Source organism: Ailuropoda melanoleuca, chromosome 10 (genome assembly GCF_002007445.2).
Source record: "Ailuropoda melanoleuca isolate Jingjing chromosome 10, ASM200744v2, whole genome shotgun sequence".
NCBI classification, from domain to species: domain Eukaryota; kingdom Metazoa; phylum Chordata; class Mammalia; order Carnivora; family Ursidae; genus Ailuropoda; species Ailuropoda melanoleuca.
Window position 1 is genome coordinate 77,389,808 of NC_048227.1, and position 12,266 is coordinate 77,402,073.

Sequence of the window (12,266 nt, forward strand, 5' to 3'; positions counted from 1 at the left end):
CCCTTGGCACCCAGTGGAGCTGAACAGGCAGGCTTTGGCATGATGGGAATGTTGTCTGGGAACTGGAAGAATCCAGCACAGGTTACAGACCACAATGTTGCTTCGTCCCTCAGCAAAAAATGTTCACTGCCCCTCTACCACCATGGTGATGGGACTTCTATTTGTCTTGTTTCTACTATAACTTCACTCCTTACCATTAGTGCTCTGGCTCTTTGATTCAAATTACTCATAGCTTCTTCCTACCTAGAAACTGATCTAAGCGTGAACCTACCCTATGCATCTTTTCAGCTTCTTCTACAACCAACGAAATGACTATTTCTTAGCTCACAAATAACGAAGAAAGAGAATGTATTAAATGCTTCATTTCCCCATTGCAGAAAAAAATTTTCTAATCATAATATTCAGCAGGCTCTTAACCTTGGATATGGATGCAGACAGAAAATTCGTCTTGCGACAGTTACATAATGGTGCTTTGTTTCCTTATCTGCCATTAGTTGAACAACCCAGGACAGAGCTTGAAATTTTATTTTTTGAAGGCATCTAACACTGTGAGAGGGAAACATCCAACTCCTTTGTCTTTACATTTCTGAGCCCCTTGACATTTCTCGAACACAGCAGCAACCAAGACACACAGAGTACTGCCTTCAAGAGGGACATGTTTGGGGCATGTTTAAAATCACAGGCAAGGGGCACCCGGGTGGCTCAGTTGGTTAAGAATCTGCCTTTGGCTCAGATCATGATCTTAGCATCCTGGGGTCAAGCCCCACATCAGGCTCCCTACTAATCTTAAAAAAAAAAAAAAAGGTTTTATTTATTTATTTGAGAGAGAGTGAGAGAGTGAGAGAGAGCACAAGCAGGGTGAAGGGCAGAGTGAGAAGCAGACTCCCCACTGAGCAGGGAGCCCGATGGTGGGTCCATCCCAGGACACTGGGATCATGACCTGAACCAAAGGCAGATGCTTAACCAACTGAGCCATGAGGCACCCAATAAATAAAATCTTAGAAAAAAAAAATCACAGGCACAACTTCATCTGTCACTGCAAACCATGGGCTCTTGGCATCCATGGTGAGATCTAAGCTGGAGTAAATTCATTCTAAGGCCACAATTAAATGCCAGCCATCTTACATACCCTGAGAGGTTGTTATGTGCAACCCAAAAATCCTGGTGCTCAGATGCAAGGAGCATGGGTTCACTCTAGTATTTTTCTATTAATAAAGGTTGATAGTAAGTCTACAATTAGAGAGGATAGCAGGAAATACCAGGACTCCTGATAACAAGAGTCCCACTGTGGGTCCCATAGAGTGGAACTCAAAGCCCACTCAGCACCCACAGCTGCTCTAGAGACCAAGCCAACTTGTCTCTGCCACAGCAGCTTCAGGGCACAGATCCTACTCCATGCTCTGCCATTGATACTTCCACCTACTTCATTCATGTCTCCTTTTCAGCAGTTCTCAGTTCTTCTGTCTTTCTGCTGCTTCCCATATGATTCATTCATATCTTGACTGTGTTTTTCATTTGAGGCTGCTTCATAGGTCAGTGAACAGTTTATAGGTAGGGTCCATGGGATGGGTCATCAATACCTAGTCCAGTAGCTGGGGCTGGGGCAACATGGCAGTGGGAAGAGAGCTGTCTGATCAGAAGTCTAGGGCTGCTTTTTCTCAAGTGATCATGGCAATGTCCCTTAGAAATCGCCAAGCCCATGGCCTGGTCCACCCACCACCACCTCACTCCTGGACCACAGTGATGGTCTCTTGCTTCTACCTTCCTCACCTACAGCCCACTCCTCACACAGAAGGTGCTACAACACATTTAGAACCCCACTCAAGTTGTATCTTTCCTCTGCTGAAAATAGTCCATTCTGAATGGAACCTAAACACCCATGTCTATGAGACCCCACATCCATCCCTAGGATACTTCCTCACTGTGCCCTTCCCCCACTCTGCTGTAGCCATGTCAGCCACTTGTTGCTCCTCAGAAAGCCAAGCCCTCTCCCCTCTCAGGACCCTTCCCTCTCTTTCCCTGACATGTTCCTCCCTCAGACATCCATGTGCTATCTCCCTAATTTCCCTCAGCACTTTTCTCAGAACTTTTATTTAAATTATGATTCTTTACCCCATCCCTATCTCCTTGAACTCCTTATACATATTATATATCTATTTGGTTTATTGACTGCTTTCTCTACTAGAATTTAAACTCCATGATGGCAAGTAATTTATTGATTTGATTTACTCTCATATCCCAGTATCTACAACAACACTTGGCACATAGTATGTGCTCAATAAATATTTATCAAATAAACATATAAGTGAATGAATTAAAAGACACCATGGGCATAAAAGGACTGTGGCTGACATGTCAAGAACAAGCCTTCTGGAGGATATGGATGAGTAATTTTAATTGTAGTGATAAGTTCTAAGATTGGGGAAACAAAGAGTCTATTATGTATACCTTGGGCGATTGGGAAAGGTCTGACTCTTTTTAAGCCCTGAAGTCTAGAAAAAAAGGCATTTTAGTTGGAAGCACATACACAGATCAGAAGGGAAGAGAGAGCATGGGATGTTTGGAGCAACTCCCTGTCATGACACTTTCATCTGCAGATAACAGGAAACTTAAACTTGGATCAACCTGAGCAATAAGGCAATGCATCATTCCACCTAGAAGGATGCTCATCAATAGGGCACACCCCAGGAGCAGGGCAGCAGAGGCCTCCCACAATGCTTTCCTATAGATCTCTCTCACGGCTCTGCCCTCCTCCCTTTTATAGTCTCATCCTCATACTCGTAGTAAGATGGCTGCACAGGTCTAGACATTATTTGCTGCCACAGCAATGCCCATGAGCAGAAAGAAGCTGTCTTTCCTTTGGGTCTATACCTTCGACAAGGAAATATTTCCTAGAATATCATCAGCAAACTTCCTTTCACACCCCATTGGCCAAAACTGGGTCATTTAGCCTTTCCTAAATAATCATTAGAAAAGATAATTCAGAACTATCATGACTGGCTTTGACAAATTACCCAGGGCAAAAATCTTTGGAGAGTTAAACATCATTACTTGGGTTTTGGGCGTAAAAGGAGGAAAGAAGTGGAAAGACAGCAAGGGTCAGAAAACTAGTCTTTGATGTCCTGCTATGGAGTTTGAACTTCACCATGAAGGCTACTGGTAAACCAGGATCAGTTTTAAGCAACAAAGTGGTAGGATCAGTTTCCCAATGTATACAGATCACTAAATGGCATTGTGGAGAATGGGTTTGAGGAAGACCGATTAAAGGACAGGGGGATCAGTTGGGAACACCATAGAAATGCAAGTGAGAATCAGAGTTCACACAAAGGCAATGGCACTAAGGACGGGTCAAGGAAACTTAAGGAGGTAATAGCATGCTGGGACCATTCCCCAGAATCTAGTGACCGCATAGATGTTGCAGCGGAGGCAGAGGAAGATTTAAGGATGAGCCAAGGTTTCTGGCTTGAGCAACTGGGTGGAGGGTGAAAAAATTCACAGAAATAGGAAATAAAGGGGGAAAGAGATTCGATGAGGACACAATGATTATTGGGTTTGATGTTCTCAGCTAGAGATGTGTAAAAGGTAGTTGCAGAAAAGCATTTGGAGTTCAGAAAGAGGTCTGAAGATGTGTTTATTTCTTGATCATGGACAAGGCGATAGTCACAGTGCTGGGTGTGCAGATGGTACACAACGCATCAGGAGAAGTCCTGCCCCTCAAGGAGCTGTCAACGTCATTGATTACGTCAGAAAATAATCAGATAAATTCCACAGGAGTGCTTAGAAGCAAAAATCTCTTGGAGCTGTGGCAGCCAGCTAGTTTTAGTGGGAGTTTTAAGTGGCGTTTTGATCAGTGAAACAGAGAAAGTCTCTGTTAAGCAAGAGGACTGGCAATAAGCCACACATGAATTAATAAGGACCCTAAAGTAGGGGCGCTAGAACCAGCAAAGGAAAGGACTGGATAGATGCCCATGACATTTTGATGAGAGTCAAAACATTTTTGCAACTACTTAGATATTAAGCAAGAAGGAGAACTTCAAGATATTGGGTTTTATTTTAGTGATTGAAAGAACAAAAATTAAAAATCAGTGCAAGGAGTTGATCGTGTTGAGAGGAGCGAAAGAAAATGTCATTTTTAGATGTGTTGATACTGAGAAGGTGGGACATTCTGCAGACAGACTGGTAATGTAGGAGGAATATCAGAGCCAGAGATGGAGATCTGGGGACTCGTGTACACATCTGGTTGTGAAGTATGAGTCATCGAGACGACAAAGGTGCCCCCTGAAATTGTGCAGTGCTGTGGTGCACATTATAGGTGTTTAAGTTATAATTATTGAAGGTTTTTTTTCTCTCAAATGAACTTGAGCCAATGGTCAGTCAGGTAAAAATCAACCTGAACCTAATATCTTATGCATTTCCCCGATAAAGTTTATTAAAATATTTAAGTTATTTAAAAGAGTGAAAGAGTGAATGCAAGTGAGGGGGAGGGGGAGGGGCAGAGGGAGAGGAAGAGAGAGAATCCTACGCAGGCTCCCTGCTCAACAGTGCAGAGCCCTACTCGCTGCTCGATCTCATGACCCTGAGATCATGACCTGACCCAAAATCAAGAGTCGGATATTTAACCAACTGAGCCACCCAGGCGCCCCTGAAGTCTTTCTTGCATGAGAGAAACAGAATCAGGGACAGAGAATAGAGGAGAAAAGATACTATAAAAGTAAAAGAACCAGAAAAAAAAAATAGTTACGTCCACAACAGGACTATTAATACGGAAGAAAACATGAGTTGATATACATTGTATCAATCTTCCAGGAAATACAAAAACAATATTTTAATTCCATGTATATGGAGATTAAGCTGCATAAGAATCATCTCTGACAGGAAAAAAAAAATCTGGAATCGCAGTATGCAGTTCTCATGGTGCCGCAACTACCCAATGCCTTGTGCAATTATGTGCTTAATAAAAGCTTTTGACAATAACACTGGAGGGCAGGTGTCATGCCTGATCAACCCACTTAGTCCATAAGCAAGTAGATAGCTCAATGCTTTAATGAGGAGGAAAGGAATAAGAAGATAAGAAAAGGTACGTGCTTAAGAGAATCAGGATTTAATTACTTGCTGCATATTTCTCATGTCTAATCATGGGCACGTATACACATATATACATACACACATGAGTACACACAATAACATACTTCCTTGATTTAGTTTAACAGCTGAACATTCAGCTATGACTTATAAGGTAGCAGAGATTGTCCATGACTCTCAGAGGAAACTCCTTTTATAATGAGCAAAAGAAAATAAAATTTTTTCTTATAAACCAGGGACTAAACAGAGACTAAAATCTATCAGAGAATTATATGAGGTAGAATCCTAAACAGTAATTCTTTTTTTTTTTTTTGAAAGAGAGAGAGTGTGAGAGTGGGGAGTGGGGAGGGGTAGAGGGAGAGGGAGAGACAGAAACCCAAGCAGGTTCCATGCTCTGCATGGAGCCCAGCCCTTGGGCTTGATGTCATAACCCTGAGATCATGACCTGAGCTGAAATCAAGAGATGGATGCTCAATTGACTGAGCCACCCAGGTGCCCCCTAATCAATAATTCTTATATTGACAATCCTAACCACCTTCAACAGAAAACTGGAAGGTATTGTGGCATGCGGTGTTCTTTATCAGACTAGACAAGTTTAATGTAAATAGCTGCATGTATCACAAATGCAAACAAACACATATTAAAATATTGAAGGTATTGCAAGATATATTGAAGTTAAATATATTGAAGAGAAAATAGTGACGCAGATGTTGTAGTAATTAATTAGTAGAAAACCTGATTTATATAGACTGTAGTTTCCATGAGGTCAGGAACCATGTCTGTTTATATAACATTTTATTAACGCTTAACACAGAACCTGGTATAAAACAAGCAATCAACAATACGTGGATTAGCTTAGCAGTGATTGTCCTAGGAGCTATGGTAATACCAAGAAAAATATTGGGGGGGGTTGATTAATTTTAAAACTTAAATGTGAGAATAAGACAAATGTACCACTCACATTGAGAAATTTATTCATTCATTTATCACTCATTCGTATTTCCTTCTGAAAAATATTTAAGAAGTCTTTAAAAAAACATAAAACAGGAAAATATACAAGTAGAAATCAGGATAAAAAAAGGAAATAGGACAATAGAAGAAAAGGTAGAGGATAGAGTGTGTATAAAAGCACACGCCTGGAATCCTTCTGGCAATTGCCAAAATTGCAAATGGGATTCTGTCTTAAAGGACAAAGGCAAGAGAAATGTCCACGTAGAGCCCACAGTGCCATGGTCATAAGACACAGTAGGTCACCATCTAGCTTTTACTCTGACTCACTGGGCAAATATATTATTTACTACTTAATTTCCTGGGGAAAGACATGCACTACAAAAAATGCATTACAGAGACTACCGAAGTTATTTTCTTCCAAAGCAAAATGGTTAAATAAAATCCTGGTGCTTTCTTATTGGCTCCTGTTTGGTTCTCCAAATGAATAATGAGTGAATTTTTTAAAAGGAAGCTTAACTTCCTACAGCATTCAAGAATTATAAGAGAGGAAAATGTGGAGGGGGCAATTCAGATGGCTATGTGTTTACTTATATATAAAATTCATGCAGCAGAGAGAAGAACCACTGGCATAACCAACGTGTGTATTTCCTTAACCAATGTGCACTCATATTCTACACTGAAAAGTCATGTACAGGGTTTATAATGGTTTATGCAAATGATAACGACGAAGAACTGTGGCTTGAGATTTCATTACTTCCGCTGCCAGTTAGACTTGAATATGTGCACATCGTCAGCCCACAGAGTGGAGAAGAGGATGAGGGCAAGAGAGACTGAATCACTTGAGCCTGGCAGAGGAAGTAAAATCATGGTCAGAGAGCTGAGGGGCAGGGGCACCAGGTGGCTCAGTTGGTTAAGTGTCTGCCTTCGGCTCAGGTCCTGATCTCAGGGTCCTGGGATGGAGCCCCACTTGGGCTCCTTGCTCAGCAGGGTGCCTCCTTTTCACTCTCCCTCTGTGCCTCCCCATGCACTCAAGCACACATGTGTTGTCTCTCTCAAGTAAATAAATAAAATATTTAAAGAGAGAGAGAGAGAAAGATGAGGGCAAAGTTCCCTTCCAGAAGCAGCTTTGGGATTATAGTCCACAGTCGTGAGCTGGCTCACACTACAGACAGTCCATCAGCCAGGGGACTAATGTGAGGAAATACAAAACCGGGGACGGATGTTTTATTTGCTCTACAGGATGTCTGGATTCTTATATCTGCCACATTTCTGTGTTCAGAAGGACAGCCAAACAAACTATTATAGGGCCAACTATAAAACTTGGGAGGTGAATTTAGCTACTGGAGATTTTAAAAAGGAAAAACAATGAATGGAATTCTCACTGAACTCTTGTCCTCTTTTTCTCTTTCTTCATTCAAATTTAGATCTATTGTGTTTCTTTACATATCATTTAAGATTTGCTCCAGCTTTGATTCCAAAAATCAACTATCTATTTTATTTTATTATTTTTTTTAAATTTTATTTTTAACTACATCCAAAGTGAGGCTTGAACGTAAAACCCTGGGATCAAGAGTGGCCCACTCTAGCAACTGAGCCAGCCAGGTGCCCCTTAACTATCTATTTTAAGTAAAGAAGCATTCAAGGAATTTTCACACATTTCTTAGTCATTTCTTTCAGTTCGTTGAATCTTAATTTGAAGGTAACATTTAAAGCTCAAGTTTTAAGAACTTGTATGAACATCAGTTATGTCTCTATAATTTCACTGTCTGATACAAAAATACTCCAGGAGAAAAACATACTTTTTTTTTTTTTTGCTGTACACCTTGCTTTCATTTATTACCTGCTTAAATAGTGTCACAGACTATACTAACTATATTATATGGATTACTTCCTTTTTATCCCCACAAAAAAACCCGAAGAGATGATGATGATTGTTCTATCCAGGTACACAGAGATGAGTAAACAGAAATGCTATATCAATCAATAACTTCCCCAAGTTTGTACATAAAGATATGTCATCAGAACCTGAACTCAGTCAGCCTGATTCCTGACCCATATTCTTAACCACCAAGTTATAGTTCTGACATCTCATTTCAACCTCTCTAGTATACACAAAAAGCACAGTCCCGGAAGTGAAAGGAGCTTCCTTAATGCACAGACACAGTAAAGAGCAACCAACTTTGAAGTAGGACTCAAGATTCATAGGTTCTCTTTATAATACCAGCTATGTGACCTTATTAAGTCAGCTCACCAGTTTGTCCCTCTGCTGAAAAAGGTCAGGGCTCAAAAAAACCTAGTTGAATCAAGCCGATGTTTAAATCCTTTCAGGTTTCGACACTCTCTGTTTTCTAACTAGATGCCCGTCATCACCTAGCATACCTTGGGTCAGAGATAGAAACGCGGTGTCCATCGAAGGACGTGCAAGACAGGCTGGTGTGGCCTGGGCCGCGGTCCAAGAGCACTGGTGACAGCTGGAAACTCGTAAAGAGAAGGTGAGTAAAGACAAATCCATTTCCTGAAGCAAGGCCCAAACTTGGAATTCTATGGAGTGGGTATTATTTTTTAAGCCTGGATTCATGTTACATTCTCAAGAAAAGCTTATTTATGGTGTTTCTTCAGTGCCTAAAATAGGACCTGATGCATAATGAAGGGTCAGTGACAACTTTTAAGCCAACAACATGAAGTGAAAAATCTACATGATTAGTCCATGTCCCCTAGAAAACAGAAGCTAATTGCCGAGTGACTCGTTCTCCATGTTGTTGCTCAGCTAAGTTTGGAGAAGAAGCTCCTCATTAGAGCTCTCACTTGTGACTTCTGGGGGAACAGCCAAACCTCATGCCTCTTTCTCCTGCAGAGTCTCTCCTTGCCCTTGTACCACTGTCTCTGAGCACACTGGCAAAGAGCTTTCTTTCCTTTCTCTCCACTTTGTCTCCAGGAGATGGGGTGTGTGTGTGTGTGTGTGTGTGTGTGTGAGAGAGAGAGAGAGAGAGAGAGGGAATATACATATATAACTGTAATAAGATAATATCATCCTCCCCATCACATTGCTCTGTAAATGACATATCTAATAGCACAGACATTCAAACCATGGCATTTCTGTAGTAAGGCACCATGAACTTAGCATTATGAGTAATAATAATGGCAGGAACAATGATCACAGTGACCAGCAGGATTATTTTAACATACCACTTGGCAGATTTTCTGTCATTGCGTCCTTTGTGACATCTCACTTTTAATGTGGTTCACAAAGAATCAGTTTGTAGAACCAATTAAAAAAAATTAGTATTTTGCTGTGGCAAAACACTTATTTTCAAGCAAGATTTCACCACCTTAATTATTCTCCGTAAAGAGAAAAGCATAGTATAGGTGAAGACACTGAGGCAGAGAGGGGTAATAGATTGAGGTCACACATTAAGTCAGGGGAAATGGCAAAAATAGAAACAGGGCTTTTCTGAGTCACAGCCCAGTGTTCCAGTCAGTGACAGGCCCAGTGCTGATATACAAGTTCACATTAGCTTACAAAATAACCACAGGCACATTGCTCCTGAAACCAGGCCATGCACTCAGTGCATGCCCTGATGCGTGTGCAAATTAATTTTTGGCAGCAGGAGGTCCTGGTAAATTTCAACTCCAGCATAGGAGTGATTAAAACAAACAGACATATCAATTTTTTTTTCAAGTGAGAAGACAGAGCTCTAGGACAAGCCCTAATAATTGCTTGTTTTTTGAGTAACTTATAATGAGAGAAAAACCCACCAAACATTTTATTTGCAATATTTTTGTGTAAGTCCCTCCCCTTCCAGAAACGTCTCTGCTGCAGGTAGTATACACTCAGGCAGCCCTAGGACTATTTATTCAGCCTATGTAGGTGTACATTAGATACAATGCCTTTCCTTACACCATGTGGAAGAATGGCAAGAATTCTCAGTGTTGTTTGATGCCTCAAGCCAGAAACAATGGCTCCTTCCTTAGATGAAGGAGCTTGGAAAATTTAGGGTTCCACTTGAAAGCACAAAGGAAGCAAGTCAAATAACTATGTGTGAGCTCTTTGAAATTCCTAGTGTTTTATTTTTATGATTGTTTTGTACCCTTCCCAAAGAATCAACTATAGAGCCCCATAGCCTGATAAACATTAACTGCACTGAATGAAGGGAAATAAATATTGTCTGGATAGACCAATGGATAGAGGTATTTTAGAGGTAGGGGCTAGGAATAAACTCTGTATCAAGTCTTAAACCCTAATCAAATCCTGCACACCCCGTGAACGCCCAGTTATACCAGATTTTCGTAATAGCCACTTTATTAACTCAGTTATTTAGTTATTTATTTAACAAACATGTCCGAGCCCCTGTTCTGTGGTAGGAAAGGCAGAGGCCTGGAGATAAAAAAGTAAAATACATAGACTCCCCTTCGAAGAGCTCATGATCTAAATGGGGGAGGGAGGCTGAGCAAACAACTACCATCTCAAATGGGAAAAGTTCAACACAAGAGAAGCAGAGCATGTTACAAGGACTTCGAGAAGGGAAAGCTGGTCATGATGAGGGTTAGGGAAGTGGGGAAAGGGACTGGGAAGCAAGGTGCCACTTGACCTTGCTTTGAATGAAAAATGGGAGGAACTGTTTAGGCTAAGAAAAGGAAAATATGCTGTTCAAGGCTTACTGGGAGGTATCAAGCATCACGAGGAGGGAGAGAGAATAGAGCTTTGGGGATTTAGGATAGACTGATTGTAGGATGCCCGACTCCTGGTGGCGGGAGGGTGGCACTGTTCACATTTTAGTCTATGTGAATGGCACTCTGTGGATTTGAATGACACATCAGCCTTTGTCATAAGCTGTGGCTTGAGAATTGGTGAGAGATAGGGCAAAAGAATAGGCACCTCATCTACTAAGACAAAAAGCAGGAAGAGAAGAAATCACATCAATCAGGTTTTTTAAAAATTAATCCTTTACAGCAGTTGAGCGTCTGCCTTCGGCTCNGGCACCTCATCTACTAAGACAAAAAGCAGGAAGAGAAGAAATCACATCAATCAGGTTTTTTAAAAATTAATACCCTTTACAGCGGTTAAGCGTCTGCCTTCGGCTCTGGGCGTGATCCCGGCGTTATGGGATCGAGCCCCACATCAGGCTCCTCTGCTGTGAGCCTGCTTCTTCCTCTCCCACTCCCCCTGCCTGTGTTCCCTCTCTCGCTGGCTATCTCTATCTCTGTTGAATAAATAAATAAAATCTTAAAAAAAAATTAATAGCCTTTATTTTTTTTCAAAGGTTCTATCTATCTATCTATCTATCTATCTATCTATCTATCTATCTAATCTATCTATTTATCAGAGAGAGAGAGAGAGAGCAAACAAAGCAGGGGGAGCAGCAGGCAGAAGGAGAAGCAGACACCCCACTGAGCAAGGAGACCAATACAGAACTTGATCCCAGGACCTGGGATCTTGATCTGAGCCGAAGGCAGACACTTAACCAACTGAGCCACCCAGGCGCCCCGACAGCCTTTATTTTTTAGGGCAGTTTTGGATTCATAGCAAAATTAAGTGGAAAGTACAAGAGTTCCACATACGCCCTCCCCACATATAGCCTCTTCTAGCATCAACATCCCTCACCAGTGTTAACGTTTGTTACAATCAATGAAGCAACACTGACACATTATTATCACCCACATGCATGACCTACATTAGGATTCACTCTTTGTGCTGTGCATTCTAAGGGTCTGGACAAGTGTATAATGACATGTGTCCACCATTACAGTATCATACACGACAGTTTCATCGCCCTAAAAATTCTCTGTGCTCCACTTACTCATCTCTCCCTCTGTGCCCAATCCCAGCCAACCACTGATTTTTTTTTTTATAGGTCTTTTTCTAGAATGTCATATGGCTGTAATCATGCAGTAAGTAGCCTTTTCAGGTTGGCTCCTTTTACTTTGGACTATGCATTTGTTTCCTCCTTGTCCTTTTGTGGCTTGATAGCCCATTTATTTTTGGCACTGAATAATATTCTATTGTCTGGATGTACCAAAGTTGATTTTTTTTTCATTTGGAGAGAGCAGAAAAGTGAGGAAGTTGGTTCCTGTCCCACGAAGTAGGAGAAACTAATTATAATTACAAATGCGTATCAAATCTGATAAGTGTACCTATTATCTGCCACATTCAATTCTGCTATATAACCAATGACCAAGGTAAAACCCTATGATCCACCTCTGGGCCCTTCTCCAGCTTGGCACAACACTCTGTG